The sequence below is a fragment of the Bidens hawaiensis genome, unplaced genomic scaffold (genome assembly GCF_021521415.1).
Source record: "Bidens hawaiensis isolate Kalapana, Puna unplaced genomic scaffold, B.hawaiensis_p1.1 tig00047703_1, whole genome shotgun sequence".
NCBI lineage: Eukaryota > Viridiplantae > Streptophyta > Magnoliopsida > Asterales > Asteraceae > Bidens > Bidens hawaiensis.
The window spans coordinates 86,504-113,358 of NW_027498545.1; the positions used below are offsets into that span (position 1 = coordinate 86,504).

General features: G+C 44.0%; 2 pseudogenes; both read left to right on the forward strand.

The window, feature by feature from the left end:
* The first annotated feature begins 1,076 nt into the window (after window positions 1–1,076).
* Window positions 1,077–2,642, forward strand: LOC143597189 (gallate 1-beta-glucosyltransferase 84A23 pseudogene; annotated as a pseudogene).
* Window positions 2,643–24,103: 21,461 nt separating this feature from the next.
* Window positions 24,104–25,541, forward strand: LOC143597184 (gallate 1-beta-glucosyltransferase 84A23 pseudogene; annotated as a pseudogene).
* Window positions 25,542–26,855: the final 1,314 nt, after the last annotated feature.

A 26,855-nucleotide genomic window follows, 5' to 3' on the forward strand; every position in this document is an offset into this window, starting at 1 on the left:
CATACCTACCCGCATCATACCCAAAGATCAAGCAGAAAGGTCGGGAATTTCTGCACGTGACATTAGGACTTCCGCGGGAAGAATCCCCATGGAAAACCTTAAAACTAAACCCTTTTCAAAACCCTTTGCTTAAGTCCAAAAGTTCACCTCACTTATTAACAATTCATGAGAAGAACATTGGACTGGGGGGACTTGAAGAGGTAGGTCCCAGCAGAGCCCAGTTGGACCCGCAAGACTAACCTCAAAGAGGGACGTCTGCGCAGTTGCACCCGCAAGACTCACCTTCAACAGGGACGTCTGCGCAAAGGCTAAACTCGTAAGACTCACCTTGAAGAGAGACGTCTGCGCAGAAACCAACTGGATCCGCAGGACCCACCATGCTCAGAGATGTGACGTCCTTACGAGCAGTACGCAAGTTGTTCCCGCAGGAAAAGCCTCCCAATGGTGAAGTACCCCGCCTGTTCCCGCAGCTGCGGATACAAGCCATCAGGGAAGGCTACCTGCGCAGCAAGGCTACACGCACAAGGCACTTAACTCTTAAATAATTCAGTAATGTCACCTGAAGAAGGAGTGAGCAAGCCGGGAATACTCCCGCACAAAGCCGGGAAAACTCCCGCCCAAATGGGTCAGTCCGTACGATACTGGAGGATCTTTTGTACTGTACCTGACGAGGTATGGACAAAAGATCTGACCAAAGATACGACAGCTCACTGACAACAGTATGACGAGCAGCACGCTCTTGTACTATATGTCACTATCAGCCGCTGCCTACTCACCAACCGTAATAAATTCTGAACACTAACGGCATACCATAGATATAAATTCTGAAATAGACAACAATCGTAAAAAGTATAAATTGTGTGAACGAAATTAGTACAATACACGTTAAAAGACCGAGCAATTACACAAGCATTGGAAGTGAGTGTATTCAACTTTATATTTGTTCAACTTTTCACTTAAAAAATCGTATCTAGTTTTGTCCACAAACGTCCACCTCTTCAATTTTTCAACATCATCTTTCCATCTATATAAATTTATACCAACTCATATACCAAAAGGATTAACTCACAAAGTCAAAACAACTTTGTAACTTCTCATATCCATAAAAAATGGCTACTAAAGAAGATCTTGTTCATGTGTTCCTAGTTACGTTTCCCGCACAAGGCCATGTCAATCCCCTTCTCAGACTAGGCAAGCTTCTAGCTTCCAAGGGAAACGTTTTCGTCACGTTCTCCGCCAACAAATCTATTGGAAAGAAAATGAAGAAAGCCGGAGCCGCGATCTCTGGTGATCCAACTCCTGTAGGAAACTGTGGTGGCATGATCAGGTTTGAATTCTTTGATGATGGATGCTCTGAAGACAACGATGATGAACGCAATGACCTTGACACGTACTTGCATAAGCTCGAGGCTTACGGGAAGAAAGCACTCACCAGTATCATCAACCACCATGCAGAAAACGGTCGTCCAGTCAAGTGTCTAATCAACAATCCGTTTGTGCCATGGGTCTCAGACTTAGCGGAAGAGCTAAACATCCCTTGTGCAATGCTTTGGGTGCAGTCATGTGCTTGCTTTTCATCGTATTATCATTACGAGAACTCGTTGGTTCCTTTTCCGAGTGAAGAACAACCAGACATTGATGTTCAATTGCCAAGCATGCCGATACTCAAATCTGATGAGATTCCCAGCTTTCTACATCCTTCAACGCCTTACCCGTTCTTAAGAAGAGCCATTTTAGGGCAGTTCAAGAACCTATCAAAGAACTTCTGTGTATTAATGGAAACCTTTGAAGAACTAGAGGGTGATCTCATCAAGTACATGTCTCAAGTATGCCCGATTCGATCTGTTGGCCCGTTGTTCAAAAACCCACTACTCGAAACCAGCTCCAATATCTCTGGAGACCTGATAAAAGCTGATGAGTGTCTTGATTGGCTCGACTCAAAGCCGCATTCATCGGTGGTTTATATATCGTTTGGAAGCATTGTGAGCTTGACCCAAGAACAGGTCACGGAGATGGCTTATGGTGTTTTAAATTCGGGCGTGTCGTTTCTGTGGGTCATGAGGACGGATGTGACTTCTCCTGGAGAAGCTGGCAAGTTTCCTGAGGGATTCTTGGAGCAGGCGGGTGAGAGGGGGATGGTAGTTCAATGGAGCCCACAAGCACAGGTGTTGATTCACCCCGCGGTGTCTTGTTTTGTGACTCACTGTGGGTGGAACTCGACAATGGAGACTTTATCAAGCGGTGTTCCGTTGGTGGCGTTCCCCCAGTGGGGGGATCAAGTGACAAATGCCAGATACTTGGCTGATGAATGGAAGGTTGGGATCAGGATGTGTAGGTGTGAGGCTGACCACAAAGTGATTGGCAGGGTGGAGGTGGAGGAGCGCATAAGGGAGGCTTCGCATGGCGTAAAGGCGGTGGAGATGAAAGAGAATGTGATGAAATGGAAGAAAGCAGCGGAGGAAGCGGTGGCACAAGGTGGAACTTCTGATCGGAATATCCAAGAGTTTGTAGATGAGATTAGGAAGCAAAGTTTGAAGAAATCAGGGTGAGCATGCCAACAAATGGCCCTACGTATTTCATTTTTCACCACACAATATTACAATGTATATGTTTCATAAAATGTGATGTTTTGAATTTGAGTGGACCATATATGGCAGACAAACTAGAAAACCATAATTTGGGTTGTCAAGTGGTCAATTTAATTGCCGTGCATCTTTCAACCGATTTCTGTAATTTGAAAGAATTTGGGATTAAAGTATTTCTCTGGTCATGATTGTTGGTTCATTTCTACCATGATAGATATAACCATATAGGTTTTCCTCACTCCATTAGCCTGATATAGGTTTCTATATTGCAATTAGCCTAGACGTACAGCTTTCTAAATCCTATATGTTTTACTCTAAACAATTTCATATTCGGTAGTAACCGGATAAGGCGGAAAACTCTATAAGATCGATAATATATTTCTCTGTCAATAACACGAAGTTCAAATTTCATTAGCATATTAAGACCACAAATAGTCACTTGCGATATGTAGTGGTTGTAGTAAAGACCACAAATAGTTAAGGTTGTTGTGGATACCTATAGTGGCATTGCTAGAACTTTTTTCCTTCATGTTCGGAAATTTTCGAGAGACAAAAGATCGATTGTCTATCACTAACGTTTGGGGTTTTCTATCCAGTCGAGTCACATAATAAATTTTAGAAAATCAAATTATTTTTAATTAAAATGTGGGTTAAGATTCGTTGTCAAGGTTTCTAACGGTTTGTCGTAAACGTTTCTACGGATGCCATGTCGAAATAGACGAATAATGCAACACTAAAAAAGCTTTTTTTGTACGAGTTTCCGTTCCCCAAAAACGCCTATGCACTGATGACTAACAATCATTAACGTATTGAAGAGGACAATATTTTTAAGTATTACTGGTAATGTTGTGAAGTAAGTTGGAATTATTGTCAATCATGTTAATTAAGGGTTAAGTTATTCTACAAATAAAGATAAAAATAAGAATGATGAGAAGGATTTGTAGCCATATAAAAAAATCTCTCAAAAAAATAATAAAAAAAATCATAACTCAAAATTTAATAAAAACAAAAAAGGTAAAAATACAAAAATGCTTCCACCGTCGTATTCGCTCTTAGAAAAAACACAGTCTAAAGGGAAAAAGATCATTGTATCTTTTTGCTTATCATTGTGTTTTGTATTTGTTTTCGTCGTTGAACGTGTCTTTTTTTTTCTTGACATTTTGTTTTTTTTCTTGATATTTTGTTATATTACTCAGCATTGTGTTATATTTTACGATCTATTGTGTCTTTTTTTAGTTATAATTGTGCCTTTTGTTCATTTCTCCATTGTGTCTTTTTTTCAGCATTGTGTGCTGTCGGCGTTTTTTTTAAGCGTGGATGACGGGGGAAATATATTAGTTTTTTAAATTTTTTTTGTTTTCTATTTATATACTAAGTTATGATATTTTTATTATTATTTTTTTGAATATTTTGAGAGGTTTTTTGTCTGGTCACAATGCTTTTCTCACTCATTCTTGTATCTTTTTATATTTTAACTTTTTCTTTGCTAAGTAAAAGTGAACTTCCTGTCAATATTCGAAATTAGTGTTTGAATCTTTCTGTTAAATATCCAGTAAATCCAATTTCTGTTAAGTTTTATGAATAGTTGACACATAATGGGTTGTAAACTTGTAATTATAGAACCAGAAATGTCATTGAAGGGGATCTTGACGCCTTTACGGGTTTATACTTTATAGTATATGAAAAGAACAAAACCAAATTTATTATGTGAACTGTGAAGGCCACACGACATGTGTAATTAAATATTAGCTAAGCAGTGACATAACAATTTTGTCCTTCACATTTAACATGCTCGATAGTTTTCACTCTAAATATGATATCAGGAAAGTGATTGAAAGCTAAAATTAACCTTTAGGTCCACTTCGTACGTGGCCCGTGGGTTTGTCGATCTAGTTTTCTTGCATAAATCAAAAACAATAAATAAAAGGTACATAATATATTATTATTATTATTATTATTATTATTATTATTATTATTATTATTATTATTATTATTATTATTATCCCTAGTAGTTACAAACAATTATTTCTTGTGTAAAAATATTTCAGCTAATGCTAAGCATGCTTCTTTACTATTTCTAATTACATTTGTTATTAATCGATTCAATACATATCGATCATCTTTTCTTCAGGAATCATTAACAAAATTATTTTGTTAATTACTCTAGTACATATTATTTGATTTCTATTTCGTTTATTCAATCGGTCATGTCAAGAGGAGGCCAACAATTCGGGTGTTCCAGTATTGATATCCTTCACTTTCGGATATAGGAATGGGTGTTGATGTAGTTGGTAGGGGATGCATAGGGTTAGACATCGATACAGATGAATAAGAACATAAGCATCCAAAGATTCGTTTACAAAGCTCTGATACCACTCTTATGGTATACGAAGTTGCAAACTTAGATAAGATAAGAACAAAAAAGATAATATGATAGAAAAAAGCTTTTAGTGCTTATTTATCAATTGCCATCTAAGAAGTAAGATACATAAACTACAACCAACTTGCAGAGATAGTCTCTTATTTATACTGATGACTTGGTAAACACATGTACCACACGTACATGTAGCAATCCATCTATTTAAAGATCACACATGTAGTTTGAATTTGTTTCAAAATAATTTTATATTATATAAATTCAGTACAACCTTTAAAAGATGCACTTTTAAACAAATTAAAGTTAGTCCCTACGATGATGTTTCTATGGTAAGGATGCGAAAATCTATTGTGAAGATATATGGATCAACCCCTAGGACCATCAAATAAGCTATGTGACACGTGATTTACCTCTCTTATGTTAATCATACGACTTGTTGGTGTGCAACGTGCGCTTACGTACACGATTTATTTTTTCTCTTTTTAATTGTTTGCCATAGTTAAAACAACTCATGTATAAAATAAATGCTCATGCTTTATTAATTTATAAACGGTTACCTGTATTAATTATACATTTAAATTCTCTCTATGTTATAGGCTAAACCAACATCCGGCTAATAAGTAATAACTACTTATTTCATATTAACCGGATGAGGTATAATTTTACAGACACCAAAATCAAGTTTGTCCTGGATACGATGAGCAAGAGCAAATGACTTCATTTACAAACATCTGAATATTATTGTCCGATGAACCACCATCCATCACAGCCTCACACGCCGCTGTCTTCAAACTGAACGCATTCTTCCTAAACTCCTCCAATCTCGGCCCACTCATAACCTGAAGAGGTAGGTCCCAGCAGAGCCCAGTTGGACCCGCAAGACTCACCTCAAAGAGGGACGTCTGCGTAGTTGAACCCGCAAGACTCACCTTCAACAGGGACGTCTGCGCAAAGGCTAAACTCGTAAGACTCACCTTGAAGAGAGACGTCTGCGCAGAAACCAACTGGATCCGCAGGACCCACCATGCTCAGAGACGTGACGTCCTTACGCGCAGTACGCAAGCTGTTCCCGCAGGAAAAGCCTCCCAATGGTGAAGTACCCCGCCTGTTCCCGCAGCTGCGGATACAAGCCATCAGGGAAGGCTACCTGCGCAGCAAGGCTACACGCACAAGGCACTTAACTCAAATAATTCAGTAATGTCACCTGAAGAAGGAGTGAGCAAGCCGGAAATACTCCCGCCCAAAGCCGGGAAAACTCCCGCCCAAATGGGTCAGTCCGTACGATACTGGAGGATCTTTTGTACTGTACCTGACGAGGTATGGACAAAAGATCTGACCAAAGATACGACAGCTCACTGACAACAGTATGACGAGCAGCACGCTCTTGTACTGTATGTCACTATCAGCCGCTGCCTACTCACCAACCTGTCGGAGGACGTGCATAACCTGCTGTTGGTGGAACAGGAATAGTACACAGCCGGCCTGGTCACTATCAGCCGCTGCCTACCCACCAACCACTAGCATGGCATGTGCGTAGCCCACAGTTGGCAGAACAGGAATACTATTCAGCCGGCTGTACCTTCTTGGAAACCTACCTTCGACTATAAATACTCCAACACCTTGGAACGGTATTATCATCTCATCTCATACCATCATATCTGCTCTAGTCATTTCTCTTAATATACACTTATATTCAAGAGCAATCTAGTCTGATTCTCACGCAGGAGGGTGGTCATAAGGAGGTACCCCCCCCCTTCTCAGTGACGAGCTCACGGTGTCTGTTTTGCAGGTCATCTGAAGAACAACCATCTTTGCCGGACCTAACCCCTCGTGGGAAACATCTATTTAACCCCCAGATTATCCGTAATCTGCCCGGGGTCAATTAATGTTTCTTCATTGGCGCCATCCGTGCATAAAAGCTAGAACTAATTCTCTCAGTTTTTTCAAAACCTCCGAAAAGATGGTTAACGTTACTCAGGTCCCCAGGCCAGGGAGTAACCAAGAAACCCCGGTAACCACAACCCCAGCTACTGGGGGGAACACCGGCGAATACACACATTTTACGAACACTACCCCGGTTACCCAAGCCGGGGCAAGTGCAGTAAATTTTACAAACACTACCCCAGTTACCCGAGCCGGGGCAAGTGCAGTAAACAATCCTCCCCTGGGATTCATTGATACCCAGGTGGAAAGACAACAGACGAGGCACCCCCGCCAAACACTTGAACAAGTTAAAGCGTGGGCGGAAAAACGTCAAAGGGAATTCCAAGCTGGGTTGGATGAACGCTTACGTTCACTCCAACAGCCTGACGAATTCGGAAGCTCTCAACAGCTCAACATGAGCAATGAGTGCGAGTACTTGGACGATGATTCGGAGGAATCCGACACCGACGTAAACCCTCGCCATAGAGCGAAAGGGAAGTGTAAGGACACGGACTTCCAACCGAGAAGGAATTTGGGAGAAACTTTCAAACCAAAAAACGCGGGTAGAAACCCACGTGACTTCTCCAAAGCTTTTAGACCAACTGTTGCAAATGCGGGAACGTCCAAGTTTGCAAGGGACATTGCGGAAGCAATCGCCCCGAAGAGTGCCAAGCAGATGCCCAACATCGGCACTTATGATGGTATATCCGACCCAGACGATCATTTGAACAGATTCATAGCGGGGGCAACCGTCAGCAATTGGACGGAACCCACGTGGTGTTATATGTTCCAGATGACACTAGTTGGAGCGGCTAGAGCGTGGTTTGACCGTCTACCGGTCCACCACATCTATGATTGGGCAAAACTTCCAACAGAAGTTTAGCCAACACTTCAGCCAACAAAGAAAGTATACCGAAGAGCAATGGACAATCCTCAATTGCATTCGAGAGGAAGATGAATCTTTGCTAGACTTTATCACTCGCTTCAACTCAAAGAAGCTAAGTCTGGGTAGTATTAGCGAAGATCTTGTTCGCGCTGCTTTCATCCAGGGCACAAAAGACCCAGAGCTCATCCGCACCTTAACGGGTAAAGATGGCATGCCATCCACATGGGATGCCATCATGACAGCAGCTAAACGCTTCGCGGAAACGGAAAAGCAACTGGGTAGAGATCTTCCCCAGAGCACAAACCTCTACACCCAGAAAACAAGAGAAAACAATGTCCTTACCGCCCGACTAAACAAAAAGAGGAAGCTAGACATTTGGCAGTCAAGGGTAAACTTTGACACCTCATCCGGCTCGCACCCTCGGTTAGGCGGAAAGGATAACATGCCGTCGTCAAACCGGAACTCCAGATGGACGCCACTCACCAAAAGCGTCACCGAGATATTCGACACCGAGAGACTCCCATGGCCAAAGGCTCCAATAATCCGAGAGCGTCACAACGCTGATCAGAGCAAATTCTGTGACTTCCACAGGACAAGAGGCCACAACACCGAGGAATGCGTAGACTTGAAGGACATCGTCGAAGCATTTGTCAGAGATGGGACGCTCACGCACCTCGTGGCGTAATGAACTCTGAGCAGGCTAATGCGTGTAGAACCACAGTTGGGGAAAACACGAATAAAACTGCAGCTTCAATGTCGGAGACTACATACTGCGTAAACAACGAGATTCCGAACCAAGTGCATATCGGCTTTAAAGGCTCGATGACACTCCCAAGAACATGGAAGGGAGCTCAATTACACAGTCTGCATGTAGATCAATTCCAAACTTGTAAAAGAAAAGGCCCAGAGCCACTTCTAATGGAAATGATTCTCCTCATTGACGCTGATGGTCTTACATTTATACTTAATGAACTTTCTACACTGATATGCCGGTCTTCACCGCATACATAAGTGGGAAAACAAGTCGTTGCATGTGGAAGGCGGCAAAACCCGCATAAACACAAAACGACAAATTTCTAAAGAAAATATAAGGAAAGCCTTCACGCAGGTCAGTCATAGGTAAAGTTTGATCATCATACTAAATGAAAGTGCCGGTCCTAACTTCACAAATCATGATAGAGGACACCGAACTAACCTATTGACAAGCGCGCGTCGAACGGTTAATTTATTCAAAACACTGATATGCCGGTTTTCACCGCATAAATAAGTGTGAAGAAATCGTTGCGTGTGGAAGGCGGCAAAACCCGCATAAACACAAAAAACGGCAAACCTTCACGCAGGTCAGTCATAGGTGAAGTTCGGTCATCCCACTAAATGAAAGTGCCGGGCCTAACCGTACAAATCATGAAGTTCGGTTAACTTATTCAGAACACTTAGAAAATATCTTCAAGGAAAAAATGAGGAAAACCTCCACGCAGGTCAGATATAGGTAAAGTTTAGCCATCCTACTAAGTGCAAGTGACGGTCTTACCCGCACAATCACGAAAGAGGAAGCAAAACTTTAACCTATTATCTGCCACGTTGATAGGTTAACTTATTCAAAGTACTTAAGAAATTGCTAAGTTAAACTAAAGTATGCACAAGCGAATCATATATTGTTTATGCGGCAAAACAAGTGCCAAATTAAACTATAATATGCATGAGCAAGTCGTATAACGTTTATAAAGCAAGAGTGACGGTCCTACCCGCACAAAAGATTTACATTCCATAAAAATTCAAGTATTACAAGAATGGCCGGGTATCTACCCGCCTACAAGAGTGTAAATCTATACAAAAACATAAACCTATTTTAACAGTGGGAAGGGATCTAAATGTTCAAGCTTCAGGACCACTCCCTCCAAACCCACTTGTACTCGCACCATCAGTTGGCTGTGGCGGTTCAAGGAAGGTCTTGAGAATGGTTAACCCATCATCAGCAGCAGCAACTTCGTTCACCTTCTCCACCACTGGATGCGGGAAGGCAGCATACTGGTTCACTGCTTGGTCATAAGCAGCTTCAGTATCCACATCATATAAAGGGAAGTTGGAAGGCGGGATGCCCTTCTCAACGAACCCTAGACCAAGCAGGAAGCCAGCCTTTTCCCCATCCTCATGAGAAGCGTTGAGGGCTGCGCTCATGGCATCGTCATATGATGTGTCCGTGAAGACCCGATGCACAACCTACAAAACAAAAATACAAGTATCAAAACCTTTTCTAAGTACAAAGAAAAGCGTAAAGACATTATGAAGCTAAGCTTACCTGCGACAACGCTTCTCGTAGAAGTCATTCCTTGGTAACCAGAGCCTCCTGGAGGGCAGCTTGAGCTTGGTTACGGGCGCGTTCGGCTTCACTTTTGTTAAGGTTGGCAAGCAACACTTCCTTAGCAGCAGCCTCTTCAACGCCCTTTAGCTTACGCTCAGTATGGTCAAGCATACCCCTCTGGTCCAAGATTTCTTGAAGCTTCTTGGCGTCTTCCATAGCCAAAGCATCATGAGCCTGCTGAAGCCTCTCTAGTTTGGCTTTGAGCTTCTCATTTTCGGCACGCAGAGGTTCAGCAACGGCTTCAGCCTTGGTGGCCCTCTCAGTCGCGTTTCGCGCAGTTTCCTTAGCCAACCGAAGCTGTTCGTTAACAGCTTGGGCAGCCTTGGAACGGGCCTTGAGCCGGGCCTGCACTTCAACCTCGAGGGCCTTGAAGGCCTTCTCCTTCTCCGCAGCAACAGCGGATAGTCTCCTGTTCTCCTCCCGGATAGCCCGCGCCTGAGCTACTTCTTGGATACGAGCCGCCTTTAACTTGTCGTTTTCACGACAAAGCAGCTCGACGCGCGGCTGCATCCGGGCAAGGAGAATTCGAAGCTCGTTTGTCAGCCTACCCTCCTGGTAGCTTGACATAGCTTCTCCCAGTGCACCACTGGGGGCGGCGTGGCGCGCCCACTCGACGCAGTCCACAGCCGTCCGAAGGGTGGTTCCCCGGCGGATGTTCCACCGCGGAACAAACACCTCATTCGAATCCGACACTGCAAAAACAAAAGGCAGTTAGGAAAAGATGATAAAAAAAACATAACAGGCCAAAATAACCCTACGCACCTGTAGGGTCGACGACAGGCCTGTAGCCGCCAAACCCATCACCCGAACCTAACGGATATCCATCCAAGAGGTCAGGCAGATGGGAAGGAGGCAGAGATTGGCTAGACGCCCCAACCCCAAACATTCCTGCTGAACCGGCCGGGGGCTAGGTGGTCGCCGCTGCCGGAGGCGCGGTTGAAGCCGTGGTCGCCGGAGGTGAACTCACCGGAGGTGAACTCACAACCGTGGTCGCCGCTGCGGAAGAGCCCGCAGAAAAACTCACCGGAGGTGAACTCACAACCGTGGTCGCCGCTGCGGAAGAGCCCGCAGAAAAACTCATCGCCGGCTCAGTGAAGGAATCAGTGAATATGGCACTGACAGCCGGCGGAGACGACGTCACAGTTGGAACAGTTGCCTCAACCGAGTGACCAACTGAACCAACACTTGAAGCAGGCGCAGCCGCCTGGGTCATCGCCTCGGGTAGGTTTACCAAACCTACCGTCATGGGTCCAGAAGTGCTCCTCCCCGCTCCACCTTGGAATGCGGTTGCATCCACGCCTGCATGAAGACAACATATTTAAATATAATGGCGGAAAGATATGAAGTTAAAGTTAAAGTTTACACTTACGAGTCCTCTTGAGCTTAAAGGTGCGAATAGGCGGGGACGAACCCGATGGAGCCGGCCTCTTCACGCCGGTCACCGTCGTTGTACTAGGCTGCCCGGAGGTGACAGCTGTCTCAACCTCCGGAACAGTGGTCTCATCACTGTAACACCCCGACCAAAGGCGGATTATACATCGGGGCGCCACATATTGTTTCATTACTCGTGACACTATTGGGTGTCAATATTTAATAAATACATTCATTCGCGCACACGCAAAGTAAACAAGATAACTTAAATCATCATAAATCAATATATTATAAATCATAATATTCGAACAGCAATAACTTGTCTTGATACATTTTAATCTAGGTCCAAAAGTAAAAACGTCCTATGTGTCCACAAGCTCCAAAACAGCTACTGCAAACCTGAACATGTGTTAAAATAAACGTCAAACACTTGCGTGTTGGTGAGAAATCAAGTTTAATACAATACATAGATAACAATAAATCTGCGCGCAACATGTGTATGTCTGGTTTTCAACAGGGGTGTAATCTGATCGGGACCAACTCTAAGATTCATAGACTGCCAGTGCTCACAATTGAGCTCACAAACAAGACAAACTGTGCATGTGTAAACAAAAGAGAAAATCATAAACGATAGTTCTCCCGTGTTCATCTAATGGTACCATGAGAACTGCGGAATAGACCGACAAGACGGTTAATGATCCACACATACAAATAAACAGCCAAGTCTACGTCCTCAACACATGGGATACTGCGCGACTAAAGTTCATAAACAAGTTTAAGACTCTAAGTTTGTATGAACACATGAACATCCCAAAACATTAAAAGCCAAAAAGGGATTAGGTACGAGATTACTCACTTGATAAACGAGGCGGTGTAAGATAAAGCAAGAACCAACTTTAAACAAGCACAAGTTAACCTATAAATAAGATTATTGTTTTAAGTCTTGATTATAAGTTTGCATAAGTAAATTATTATGTATAATATATATATATTACCGGAAAAGCAGGGCAGAACAGGGAGGAAGACGGAGGCAGAGAGGAAGACGGCAGAGAGAGCAAGGAGCAAGAGAGAACAGGAGAGATTAAGTGTTTTGTGTGTGTAGTGTTAGGAAAATAACATTATTATTATTTATAGAGAAACCATAGGGAACACAATCCCTAGAAAAAGGGGAAAAGATCTCAAAAAGCAAAAGATTCCAAAAGCAAAAGATATCAAAAGATATGGCAGCCGCAGGGGGCAAGATAAAGCTGACAGGGAACAGTAAAAAGCATGGGCGGATCAGAAAAAGGTACTGGTCAGGCATGGAAAAAGCAGATCTCAAAAGATAATGTCAGTCACTTTTTCTGCCAACCAATGGGGTTGGTGCGCATGCTGCGCCGAAAGTAACTTTTCAGACATAAAGCAGATTAGGTCAACGGCTCAAAAGATAAGACATCACAAAAACAAACGGCTAGATTAAACAGAAGAAATGACTCAAGACGTAGCGCGAGAAGGCTAAGGCGCGCCGCGGGAAGAATCACATTTCTTAGCGCGCCGCGGGAGGAACTATAATTCCTAGCGCGCCGCTGGAAGAACTATAATTCTTCGCGCGTCGAGGGGTGAACTACGATTCTTAGCGTGCTGCGAGAACTACAAATTCTTAGCGCGTCGCGGGAAGAACTACCGTTCTTCGCGCGCTGCGAGAAGAATTCCAATTCTTAGCGCGCTGCGAGAAGAGTTCGTCTCGCGTATCGCTGGAACAGATGGTCTTCACGCAGGATTCCTTGTAAGGAGTCATGCGCGTGGAGCTGCGCAGACAACCTTAGGCGGGAAGGAACAAAGGACAAGCAAAGAGTTAGAAGAAAAAGAGGGAAACAAGGCGTAAGGGCGGGACGGCGACAAGAGGGAAAAGAAGGCGGAAAGAGAGAAGAGGGACGGGACGGCGGAAAGAAAAAGAGAGAAAGAGGCGGGAAGGAAAATATATTATTATTATTAAAAGAAAAATATAAGTATAAATAAATTTTAAATCATAAAAGAAAAGATCGGGTCAGAGAAACGGGTACCTGGGTCGGGTCGGATCGGGGCAGATGTCACAGTCTCCCCTACTTTAAGAAATTTCGTCCCGAAATTTATCTCGAAGTAGGTTGCGCAGAGAACAGGTGCGGGTACTTGATCTTCATTTGATCTTCCCTTTCCCATGTAAACTCGGCTCCGCGCTTGGACTCCCATCGAATTTTCACGATAGGGATACGACTGCGCTTGGTTTGCTTAACCTCGCGATCCACAATCTCAACAGGCTTCTCAACGAAATGCATGGATTCATCAACTTGAACTTCATCAAGTGGAATGTGAAGGTTCTCGTCAGCTAAACACTTCTTGAGATTGGATACATGGAACGTTGGATGCACATTACTGAGCGCGGGCGGCAGGTCAAGTCTGTAGGCAACTTTTCCCACACGCGCGAGAATCTTGAATGGTCCAACATATCGAGGAGCAAGCTTACCTTTCTTCCCAAAGCGGACAACACCTTTCCAAGGCGACACTTTGAGGAGAACAAGATCACCAACTTGAAATTCGAGAGGCTTTCGCCTGCGATCTGCGTAACTCTTCTGTCGGCTTCTGGCAGTCAGCAGATGATCACGGATTTTGGCGATTTTATCGGTTGTCTCTTGAACAAGTTCAGGTCCTGTGATTTGAGTTTCACCCACTTCGCTCCAACAAATCGGGGAGCGGCACTTACGACCGTAAAGTGCTTCAAATGGGGCCATACCAATACTGGAATGATAGCTGTTATTATAAGAGAACTCGATCAAAGGCAGGTGTGAATCCTAATTACCTCCAAAATCAAGAACACAAGATCGGAGCATATCCTCAAGAGTTTGAATAGTTCGCTCAGACTGACCGTCAGTCTGAGGATGATATGCCGTACTTATGTCCAAGCGAGTTCCTAGCGCAGATTGGAGAGATTTCCAAAAGCGAGATATAAAACGGCCATCGCGATCGGATATGATGCTCAAAGGAGTGCCATGGCGGCAGACAATTTCCTTGACATAAAGCTGCGCGAGTTGCTCAACACGGTAGTTTTCACGAATGGGCAGAAAGTGAGCATACTTAGTCAAACGATCCACTATTACCCAAATGCTATCATGTTTGCTTGCTGTCAAAGGTAACTTGGTAATAAAGTCCATCGCTACACATTCCCATTTCCACGTAGGAATTTCTGGTTGTTCGAGCAAACCAGATGGGCGTTGGTGTTCAGCTTTTACTTTAGAACAAGTCAGGCATCTAGCTACGAACACAGCAATATCCTTTTTCATACCGGGCCACCAATAAGTAATGCGCAAATCCTTGTACATCTTATCAGCGCCAGGATGAACGGAATATCGAGATTTGTGTGCTTCACTCAGGATATCAGCGCGAAGATTCTCATCAAAGGGAATCCAGATGCGATTGAGATAGCAGAGAATTCCACTCAGATTAGGCACAAAATGTGCTTCCGCGCCACACGCTAACTCGGCGCGAAGGTTACCATTACTGATGGATGCGCGCTGCGCGTCGCGAATGCGTGATTCAAGATTGCTTTGGATCGGCGCGAAGTGAAGCTGCGTGCGCGGCAAAATACAGTTAAGCTGGCAGGGTTTTCGGCTGAGCGCATCGGCTACCACATTAGCCTTACCAGGATGATACCGGATCTCACAATCGTAATCGCTGATGAGTTCGTTCCATCGGCGTTGCCTCATGTTGAGTTCCTTTTGATCAAAGATATGCTGAAGGCTTTTATGGTCAGTGTAGAGGATACACTTAGTACCATAAAGGTAGTGTCTCCAGATCTTCAAGGCAAAAACAACTGCGCCTAGTTCGAGGTCGTGAGTTGTATAATTCTTTTCATGAACCTTGAGTTGCCTTGATGCGTAAGCGATAACCTTGCCTCGTTGCATAAGAACACAACCGAGACCTTGGTTGGAGGCATCGCAGTACACGACAAAATCATCATTACCCTCAGGTAGCGCAAGGACAGGAGCTTCACACAACAAACGCTTGAGCGTTAGAAAGGCTTCTTCTTGCTTCGAGCCCCAAATATACGGTTTACCTTTGTGCGTTAAAGCTGTTAAAGGCAAAGCGATCTTCGAGAAATTTGAAATGAAGCGCCGGTAATAACCAGCTAAGCCCAGAAAGGAACGGATTTCGGTAGGAGTGGATGGCGTAATCCAGTTCTTGATTGCTTCAATTTTGGATGGGTCGACATGAATACCCATCTTGTTAACAACATGGCCAAGAAACTGTACTTCATCCGACCAAAATTCACACTTGGAGAGCTTGGCAAAGAGCTGCTCGGTTCGAAGCTTTTGCAACACCAACCGAAGATGTTGCTCATGCTCGGCCTTGGTCTTAGAATAAATCAGAACGTCATCGATAAACACAATCACGAATTTATCCAAGAAAGGCCTACACACCCGATTCATAAGATCCATGAAAATGGCGGGTGCGTTGGTTAAACCGAAGGACATGACCAAGAATTCAAAATGGCCATAACGAGTTCGAAAAGCAGTCTTCGGAACATCTTCATCGCGGATACGCAACTGGTGATAGCCAGAGCGGAGATCAATCTTCGAGAAACAAGAGGCACCTTGGAGTTGATCAAAGAGGTCGTCAATGCGCGGTAAGGGATACCGGTTTTTAATAGTGAGTTTGTTCAACTCGCGGTAATCAATACACATGCGAAACGATCCATCTTTCTTTTTAACGAACAACACCGGAGCACCCCAGGGCGAAGAGCTAGGGCGAATGAATCCTTTAGCCGTCAACTCTTGAAGTTGGCTTGCCAATTCTTGCATCTCAGCGGGCGCAAGACGGTAAGGAGATTTAGCTACGGGGGAAGCACCAGGGACAAGATCAATACGGAACTCGACTTCACGAGCGGGAGGGATACCAGGAAGATCATCAGGAAAAACTTCAGGAAAATCACGCACAACAGGGATATCGCGAAGCTTCTTTTCTTCAGCAGGTTTAACCACATGGGCTAAGAATGCAATACACCTTTTCCGCATGAGTCTTCGGGCTTCGGCGCAAGACATAAGTTTAAGACCACTGGAGGGTTTTTCGCCGTAGATATGAAGATCACCATTTTCTTGAGGTATGCGAATCATCTTCTTGGCGCAAATAACTTCGGCGCGATTATTCGAGAGCCAGTCCATACCAATAATAACATCAAAGCTTCCAAGAGGCATGGGAATGAGGTCAATCAGAAAATCGTTTTCGTTAAGGTTAAGCGTGCAATCTTTAATCACTGAGTTAATTAAAACAGTTTCGCCATTAGCCAATTCAACTGAAAAATTTTCTTTTAAGTCGTTGCGCGGTCGCGCAAGCTTCTGCTCGAAGGCGCGAGAGATAAAACTTCGATCGGCGCCAGTATCAAAAAGTATAGAAGCATAAAATCCGTTAAGCAAAAATGTACCATTAACTACGTCATTATTCGCTTGCGCTTGGTGCGCGGTTATGTTAAAAGCTCGTCCACGTGCCACCTGGTTTGAAATCTGGTTCACCGGATTCGCTTGCGTAATCTGAACTTGTAGTCTCGGGCACGCGTTCCGGAAATGACTGGGATCACCGCAGTTAAAGCACGATCTGGGTCGTGGGTTTTGGTAGGTTGGTTGTGGGTTCTGCGGGTAGACTGGTGGTGTTGGCGCAATTGGATTAGCGGGAAGGACTCTACAGTTTTCTGCAAGGTGACCAGCGCGGCCACATCGGGTACAAAGTCGACACGGGGTTTGGGTTGGGTGGTGAAATCTACAGGTTGGGCAAAAGGGATGGTTTCCTGTGTAAGGTTTCTTAGTTGGCGGGGCAGGGAGTGCTGGATTGGTTAAGGCATAGTTGTGGACTACAGGAGGTGTTGGGTAGGCTGACAGAGGGTTAGGCGCGTAAACTGGGGGTTGGTAGATGGGTTGCTGGACAACGGGCGGGTTGGTAAGCGCATAGGCCTTGCGCCTGCGCTTGAGGTTGTTACGGTTTGAGGGTTCTGGTTTGGTTTCTGTTGGTTCAGGGGCAGTCTTGGTGAGTTTGGTCTTTTCTGTTCCCCGCAGGAACAGGGTTCCTGCTCTGACATGGTTGTCGCTGAGCACAGCGGCCAACTCGATGGCGTCAGAGAGGGTTACTGGGTTTCTGGCCCATACAGAATCTTGAATTTCCATGGGGAGACCCCCAAGGAATTTCTCTATGGCTCGGCGGGAAGGGGTAACAAGGTGAGGGACAAGCAGGATTAGTTCATGGAAGCGCGTCGCGTACTCGCGCGCTTCTCCACTGTATTGCTTCAGGTTCCAAAATTCTTCCTCCAGGCGCTTTACTTCGTTGGGAGGGCAGAATTCTCGCGTCAGAATTTCCTTAAATTCCTCCCAGAGCATGTTGGAAGCAGTTTCTGCGCCACGCGCATGAGCTACTCCATTCCACCATGTAAGCGCTCTAGATTCCAGGACACTGGAAGCATATAGGGTTCGTCTGTCTGAGGGGCATTGGGTGTGGAGGAAAGTGTTTTCTATTTTCTCAAGCCACTGGAGCATCACGGTGGCTCCTTCAAGACCTGTGAACTTTGGAGGGTTACCCGCGTTAAAGGATTTAATGTTGTAACCAGAGGTGTTGGTATTGTTTTGGCTCAAAGCTTGGGCTATTGCGGTGGCCATTTCCTGGGAACGTTGCAGCGATCGCCTGCGCGCGGCTTCTTTCTTCCTAAGATGGCGAGCTGATAGTGGAGGCATTCTATAAAAGTTTTAATTTTAGTTAATATCTTGGTTTTATCGCAAAGTATAACTTTATAAAGCTTGGTTTCGCAGAGTTAGATACTATCAAAAGTTAAAGTAAATTAAATGACTTTAAATGCAGACTTAATAAAGGTAACAAATCCGAATCGAGAATCGACAATTCATGTATCACCATGACCTTCCAAATTCTCAATTTAAAATGTACGAGCAAACGGGTATTGGAGATTGACGATTCATGTATCACCATGACTTTTCAATCTTCAATATAATTGGAGGTTGACAATTCATGTATCACCATGACTTTTCAAGTCTCCAACCTCAGAACATAATCGTAAATGGAAATTGAAAATCAACTATTCATGTATCACCATGACTTTTCGGATTTCCAAATCCAACAAACGAATATGTAAGTAAAATCAATAAAAATCGAAATTTAACAAAAATCGAAATATCGCGGAATAGAACATAAAATCATATACTGCGCAAGCGCGAGCATATTCATAAATAACGAGTAATTAACAATAAGCGCGCAAACATGAGATTTCTCTCATGCGCGAGAAGGGACTCTTAGGTATTCTAGGCCGTTACGTCTAACCACCTATCCTAAAGTCAACGAGCTCTGATACCAATCTGTAACACCCCGACCAAAGGCGGATTATACATCGGGGCGCCACATATTGTTTCATTACTCGTGACACTATTGGGTGTCAATATTTAATAAATACATTCATTCGCGCACACGCAAAGTAAACAAGATAACTTAAATCATCATAAATCAATATATTATAAATCATAATATTCGAACAGCAATAACTTGTCTTGATACATTTTAATCTAGGTCCAAAAGTAAAAACGTCCTATGTGTCCACAAGCTCCAAAACAGCTACTGCAAACCTGAACATGTGTTAAAATAAACGTCAAACACTTGCGTGTTGGTGAGAAATCAAGTTTAATACAATACATAGATAACAATAAATCTGCGCGCAACATGTGTATGTCTGGTTTTCAACAGGGGTGTAATCTGATCGGGACCAACTCTAAGATTCATAGACTGCCAGTGCTCACAATTGAGCTCACAAACAAGACAAACTGTGCATGTGTAAACAAAAGAGAAAATCATAAACGATAGTTCTCCCGTGTTCATCTAATGGTACCATGAGAACTGCGGAATAGACCGACAAGACGGTTAATGATCCACACATACAAATAAACAGCCAAGTCTACGTCCTCAACACATGGGATACTGCGCGACTAAAGTTCATAAACAAGTTTAAGACTCTAAGTTTGTATGAACACATGAACATCCCAAAACATTAAAAGCCAAAAAGGGATTAGGTACGAGATTACTCACTTGATAAACGAGGCGGTGTAAGATAAAGCAAGAACCAACTTTAAACAAGCACAAGTTAACCTATAAATAAGATTATTGTTTTAAGTCTTGATTATAAGTTTGCATAAGTAAATTATTATGTATAATATATATATATTACCGGAAAAGCAGGGCAGAACAGGGAGGAAGACGGAGGCAGAGAGGAAGACGGCAGAGAGAGCAAGGAGCAAGAGAGAACAGGAGAGATTAAGTGTTTTGTGTGTGTAGTGTTAGGAAAATAACATTATTATTATTTATAGAGAAACCATAGGGAACACAATCCCTAGAAAAAGGGGAAAAGATCTCAAAAAGCAAAAGATTCCAAAAGCAAAAGATATCAAAAGATATGGCAGCTGCAGGGGGCAAGATAAAGCTGACAGGGAACAGTAAAAAGCATGGGCGGATCAGAAAAAGGTACTGGTCAGGCATGGAAAAAGCAGATCTCAAAAGATAATGTCAGTCACTTTTTCTGCCAACCAATGGGGTTGGTGCGCATGCTGCGCCGAAAGTAACTTTTCAGACATAAAGCAGATTAGGTCAACGGCTCAAAAGATAAGACATCACAAAAACAAACGGCTAGATTAAACAGAAGAAATGACTCAAGACGTAGCGCGAGAAGGCTAAGGCGCGCCGCGGGAAGAATCACATTTCTTAGCGCGCCGCGGGAGGAACTATAATTCCTAGCGCGCCGCGGGAGGAACTATAATTCCTAGCGCGCCGCGGGAAGAACTATAATTCTTCGCGCGTCGAGGGATGAACTACGATTCTTAGTGTGCTGCGAGAACTACAAATTCTTAGCGCGTCGCGGGAAGAACTACCGTTCTTCGCGCGCTGCGAGAAGAATTCCAATTCTTAGCGCGCTGCGAGAAGAGTTCGTCTCGCGTATCGCTGGAACAGATGGTCTTCACGCAGGATTCCTTGTAAGGAGTCATGCGCGTGGAGCTGCGCAGACAACCTTAGGCGGGAAGGAACAAAGGACAAGCAAAGAGTTAGAAGAAAAAGAGGGAAACAAGGCGTAAGGGCGGGACGGCGACAAGAGGGAAAAGAAGGCGGAAAGAGAGAAGAGTGACGGGACGGCGGAAAGAAAAAGAGAGAAAGAGGCGGGAAGGAAAATATATTATTATTATTAAAAGAAAAATATAAGTATAAATAAATTTTAAATCATAAAAGAAAAGATCGGGTCAGAGAAACGGGTACCTGGGTCGGGTCGGATCGGGGCAGATGTCACAATCACCACTAGGGTTCCCCGCCACCTCTTCACTCTCGGTCTCCGACTCTGACCGATTCCCCTGATCGGCAGTGGAGGCAACCTTCGCCTTGCCCTTCCCGCCAGCAGCCTTCTTCTTCCTCGCCAAGAAAGGACCATCTGCGGATTCCTCATCAGAAGATGACAAAATTAGAGGAATTCCCGCAGAGGTTTGAGCATTGAGAGGGCGAGGGTCAAAAAGTTCTTTACCTGGCCGCCTGGCGCTCAAGATCTCGTGGCCTGGCGGGTAGACCTCCACGAACCGATCCACCGTTTGCTCAAGGATAGGCAACTCGTTCTCATCTTGAGCACAGTACCCATCCGAGCGGGACCATCACTCTCCCGCGGCTTCAGGAGAGACTGCAAGTCGTTTCCCTCTGAAAACAAAAAGAAAAAACGGTTAGAACAAAAACCCTAAATTAACGGATAATATGAAGCATACCGTAAGGGACAGAGTTCAAACCGTATTCGAGGACGATGGGAATCTGTGACGCCTCCTTCCACACCCGGCTCATCCCGAGCATCACCATCCCGGACTCCGCAAAGCGGTAAACCGGAGATTGGATCCGGGAAATCTTGGCAAACCATTCCGCCTCCTGGTAGTTAGAGGCGTGAAGGTTCGGGAGAGCTCTCCCGTTCTTGAACGTCATCGCTATGGGGACGACGCGAGCGGAGATATAGAAGAACTCCCGCTTCCAAGATCGAAGACTGCGCTCGGTAGCGCAGATCTTCAAACCCTTGATCCGATTGACCAAGGTATACCACCCCTGGATGCACCTCCAGGAATAGAAGGTCATCAGGCGGTCAACATGGGGCTCCACACCCAGAATGAGACACACCCACTCGAAATGGCGGATCTTGGCGATCGCCATTGGGTGTACCTCAGTCAGATGCACACCGTGTCTCTCCAGAACATGGTATACAAACTTCGTCAATGGGAACCTGAGATTCCCATAGACGAAGAATGCAGCGTACACCCCTATCTTGCCCTTGGGGGCATCGTACGATGCAGGAAACTAAGGCTCGAAAGGCTCTAGCATGAACTTCCTGACGACGTACTGATAGAGGTCGACCGGAAGAGCACACTGGCACTCGCCAGCAGTACTCTTGTCATCCTTGTCCGACGTGGACGACGGATTCTCGAGGTATACATCGGAATCCTCGACAGTAACCTCAGGATCATGAGAAGACATGTTTGGGATGTAAAGAAGAACGATTTCAGGAGAATGCTCGACGGAAACGTTGGAGTATTCGCCGGAAATCGTTTAGTAGAAGAAGAGGGAAGTGAAAGTGTGGATTAAGCTGCACCCTCTCCCCCTTTATATACTCATCGCAATGAATGCGATGAATTTAATGCGGAGGAGAGAGGAAAACCCAGGTCCAATGAAACTATGACACGTGGAAAAAGCAAGCTGGCAACAGCTGTTGACAGGACGCGTGTCGTAAACTTCGCGGCCACGCGCCCGAAAACTCGCGCCCACGCGCCTGAAAAAGCGTCTGGAATGACCATATACTGTCACGTCGCCATAACTTCCTGCACGTCCTGACACTGTCAGAAGAAACCGTCGGACGACGTTTCAACAGTTTGGACTGTTCTTATCCTTTCACCAACTCTTCGAATTTCAAAAAGATTCAAAAGTAAGCGGGACTATACCCATTACCTTGGCAACCAAGTAACTATAAGACAGGTGCGAGTACAGTGTTAATGCAAAACCCTTCACATACTTAGCACCTGCAGGGAATTGAAGCCAAGAATACCTCGGCTACCAAGTAACTATAAGACGGGTGCGGGTACAGTGTCAAGGCAAAACCCTTCACATACTTAGCACCCGCAAAGAATTGAAGCCAGGAATACCTTGGAAGTAAAGTAACTATAAGACGAGTGCGGGTACAGTGTCAAGGCGAAACCCTTCACATACCTAGCACTCCGCAGGGAATTGAAACTAAGAAGGATCTTCTGGGCCATGCTTGCGGAAACGGGAATAACATCCCCGCATAGCGGGAACGTCGAGAACTAGATTGTTTGAAGCTCCAAGATGGAATTGGTTGTTTTAACATAATTGATCACTATGTTCAAAACTACCAAAACCTCATGGAGAATCTACACAAGTGCAACTCAACGCTCCTGACTTGCGAGGAGGTTACATACCTACCCGCATCATACCCAAAGATCAAGCAGAAAGGTCGGGAATTTCTGCACGTGACATTAGGACTTCCGCGGGAAGAATCCCCATGGAAAACCTTAAAACTAAACCCTTTTCAAAACCCTTTGCTTAAGTCCAAAAGTTCACCTCACTTATTAACAATTCATGAGAAGAACATTGGACTGGGGGGACTTGAAGAGGTAGGTCCCAGCAGAGCCCAGTTGGACCCGCAAGACTAACCTCAAAGAGGGACGTCTGCGCAGTTGCACCCGCAAGACTCACCTTCAACAGGGACGTCTGCGCAAAGGCTAAACTCGTAAGACTCACCTTGAAGAGAGACGTCTGCGCAGAAACCAACTGGATCCGCAGGACCCACCATGCTCAGAGATGTGACGTCCTTACGAGCAGTACGCAAGTTGTTCCCGCAGGAAAAGCCTCCCAATGGTGAAGTACCCCGCCTGTTCCCGCAGCTGCGGATACAAGCCATCAGGGAAGGCTACCTGCGCAGCAAGGCTACACGCACAAGGCACTTAACTCTTAAATAATTCAGTAATGTCACCTGAAGAAGGAGTGAGCAAGCCGGGAATACTCCCGCACAAAGCCGGGAAAACTCCCGCCCAAATGGGTCAGTCCGTACGATACTGGAGGATCTTTTGTACTGTACCTGACGAGGTATGGACAAAAGATCTGACCAAAGATACGACAGCTCACTGACAACAGTATGACGAGCAGCACGCTCTTGTACTATATGTCACTATCAGCCGCTGCCTACTCACCAACCGTAATAAATTCTGAACACTAACGGCATACCATAGATATAAATTCTGAAATAGACAACAATCGTAAAAAGTATAAATTGTGTGAACGAAATTAGTACAATACACGTTAAAAGACCGAGCAATTACACAAGCATTGGAAGTGAGTGTATTCAACTTTATATTTGTTCAACTTTTCACTTAAAAAATCGTATCTAGTTTTGTCCACAAACGTCCACCTCTTCAATTTTTCAACATCATCTTTCCATCTATATAAATTTATACCAACTCATATACCAAAAGGATTAACTCACAAAGTCAAAACAACTTTGTAACTTCTCATATCCATAAAAAATGGCTACTAAAGAAGATCTTGTTCATGTGTTCCTAGTACGTTTCCCGCACAAGGCCATGTCAATCCCCTTCTCAGACTAGGCAAGCTTCTAGCTTCCAAGGGAAACGTTTTCGTCACGTTCTCCGCCAACAAATCTATTGGAAAGAAAATGAAGAAAGCCGGAGCCGCGATCTCTGGTGATCCAACTCCTGTAGGAAACTGTGGTGGCATGATCAGGTTTGAATTCTTTGATGATGGATGCTCTGAAGACAACGATGATGAACGCAATGACCTTGACACGTACTTGCATAAGCTCGAGGCTTACGGGAAGAAAGCACTCACCAGTATCATCAACCACCATGCAGAAAACGGTCGTCCAGTCAAGTGTCTAATCAACAATCCGTTTGTGCCATGGGTCTCAGACTTAGCGGAAGAGCTAAACATCCCTTGTGCAATGCTTTGGGTGCAGTCATGTGCTTGCTTTTCATCGTATTATCATTACGAGAACTCGTTGGTTCCTTTTCCGAGTGAAGAACAACCAGACATTGATGTTCAATTGCCAAGCATGCCGATACTCAAATCTGATGAGATTCCCAGCTTTCTACATCCTTCAACGCCTTACCCGTTCTTAAGAAGAGCCATTTTAGGGCAGTTCAAGAACCTATCAAAGAACTTCTGTGTATTAATGGAAACCTTTGAAGAACTAGAGGGTGATCTCATCAAGTACATGTCTCAAGTATGCCCGATTCGATCTGTTGGCCCGTTGTTCAAAAACCCACTACTCGAAACCAGCTCCAATATCTCTGGAGACCTGATAAAAGCTGATGAGTGTCTTGATTGGCTCGACTCAAAGCCGCATTCATCGGTGGTTTATATATCGTTTGGAAGCATTGTGAGCTTGACCCAAGAACAGGTCACGGAGATGGCTTATGGTGTTTTAAATTCGGGCGTGTCGTTTCTGTGGGTCATGAGGACGGATGTGACTTCTCCTGGAGAAGCTGGCAAGTTTCCTGAGGGATTCTTGGAGCAGGCGGGTGAGAGGGGGATGGTAGTTCAATGGAGCCCACAAGCACAGGTGTTGATTCACCCCGCGGTGTCTTGTTTTGTGACTCACTGTGGGTGGAACTCGACAATGGAGACTTTATCAAGCGGTGTTCCGTTGGTGGCGTTCCCCCAGTGGGGGGATCAAGTGACAAATGCCAGATACTTGGCTGATGAATGGAAGGTTGGGATCAGGATGTGTAGGTGTGAGGCTGACCACAAAGTGATTGGCAGGGTGGAGGTGGAGGAGCGCATAAGGGAGGCTTCGCATGGCGTAAAGGCGGTGGAGATGAAAGAGAATGTGATGAAATGGAAGAAAGCAGCGGAGGAAGCGGTGCACAAGGTGGAACTTCTGATCGGAATATCCAAGAGTTTGTAGATGAGATTAGGAAGCAAAGTTTGAAGAAATCAGGGTGAGCATGCCAACAAATGGCCCTACGTATTTCATTTTTCACCACACAATATTACAATGTATATGTTTCATAAAATGTGATGTTTTGAATTTGAGTGGACCATATATGGCAGACAAACTAGAAAACCATAATTTGGGTTGTCAAGTGGTCAATTTAATTGCCGTGCATCTTTCAACCGATTTCTGTAATTTGAAAGAATTTGGGATTAAAGTATTTCTCTGGTCATGATTGTTGGTTCATTTCTACCATGATAGATATAACCATATAGGTTTTCCTCACTCCATTAGCCTGATATAGGTTTCTATATTGCAATTAGCCTAGACGTACAGCTTTCTAAATCCTATATGTTTTACTCTAAACAATTTCATATTCGGTAGTAACCGGATAAGGCGGAAAACTCTATAAGATCGATAATATATTTCTCTGTCAATAACACGAAGTTCAAATTTCATTAGCATATTAAGACCACAAATAGTCACTTGCGATATGTAGTGGTTGTAGTAAAGACCACAAATAGTTAAGGTTGTTGTGGATACCTATAGTGGCAATTGCTAGAACTTTTTTCCTTCATGTTCGGAAATTTTCGAGAGACAAAAGATCGATTGTCTATCACTAACGTTTGGGGTTTTCTATCCAGTCGAGTCACATAATAAATTTTAGAAAATCAAATTATTTTTAATTAAAATGTGGGTTAAGATTCGTTGTCAAGGTTTCTAACGGTTTGTCGTAAACGTTTCTACGGATGCCATGTCGAAATAGACGAATAATGCAACACTAAAAAAGCTTTTTTTGTACGAGTTTCCGTTCCCCAAAAACGCCTATGCACTGATGACTAACAATCATTAACGTATTGAAGAGGACAATATTTTTAAGTATTACTGGTAATGTTGTGAAGTAAGTTGGAATTATTGTCAATCATGTTAATTAAGGGTTAAGTTATTCTACAAATAAAGATAAAAATAAGAATGATGAGAAGGATTTGTAGCCATATAAAAAATCTCTCAAAAAAATAATAAAAAAAATCATAACTCAAAATTTAATAAAAACAAAAAAGGTAAAAATACAAAAATGCTTCCACCGTCGTATTCGCTCTTAGAAAAAACACAGTCTAAAGGGAAAAAGATCATTGTATCTTTTTGCTTATCATTGTGTTTTGTATTTGTTTTCGTCGTTGAACGTGTCTTTTTTTTTCTTGACATTTTGTTTTTTTCTTGATATTTTGTTATATTACTCAGCATTGTGTTATATTTTACGATCTATTGTGTCTTTTTTTAGTTATAATTGTGCCTTTTGTTCATTTCTCCATTGTGTCTTTTTT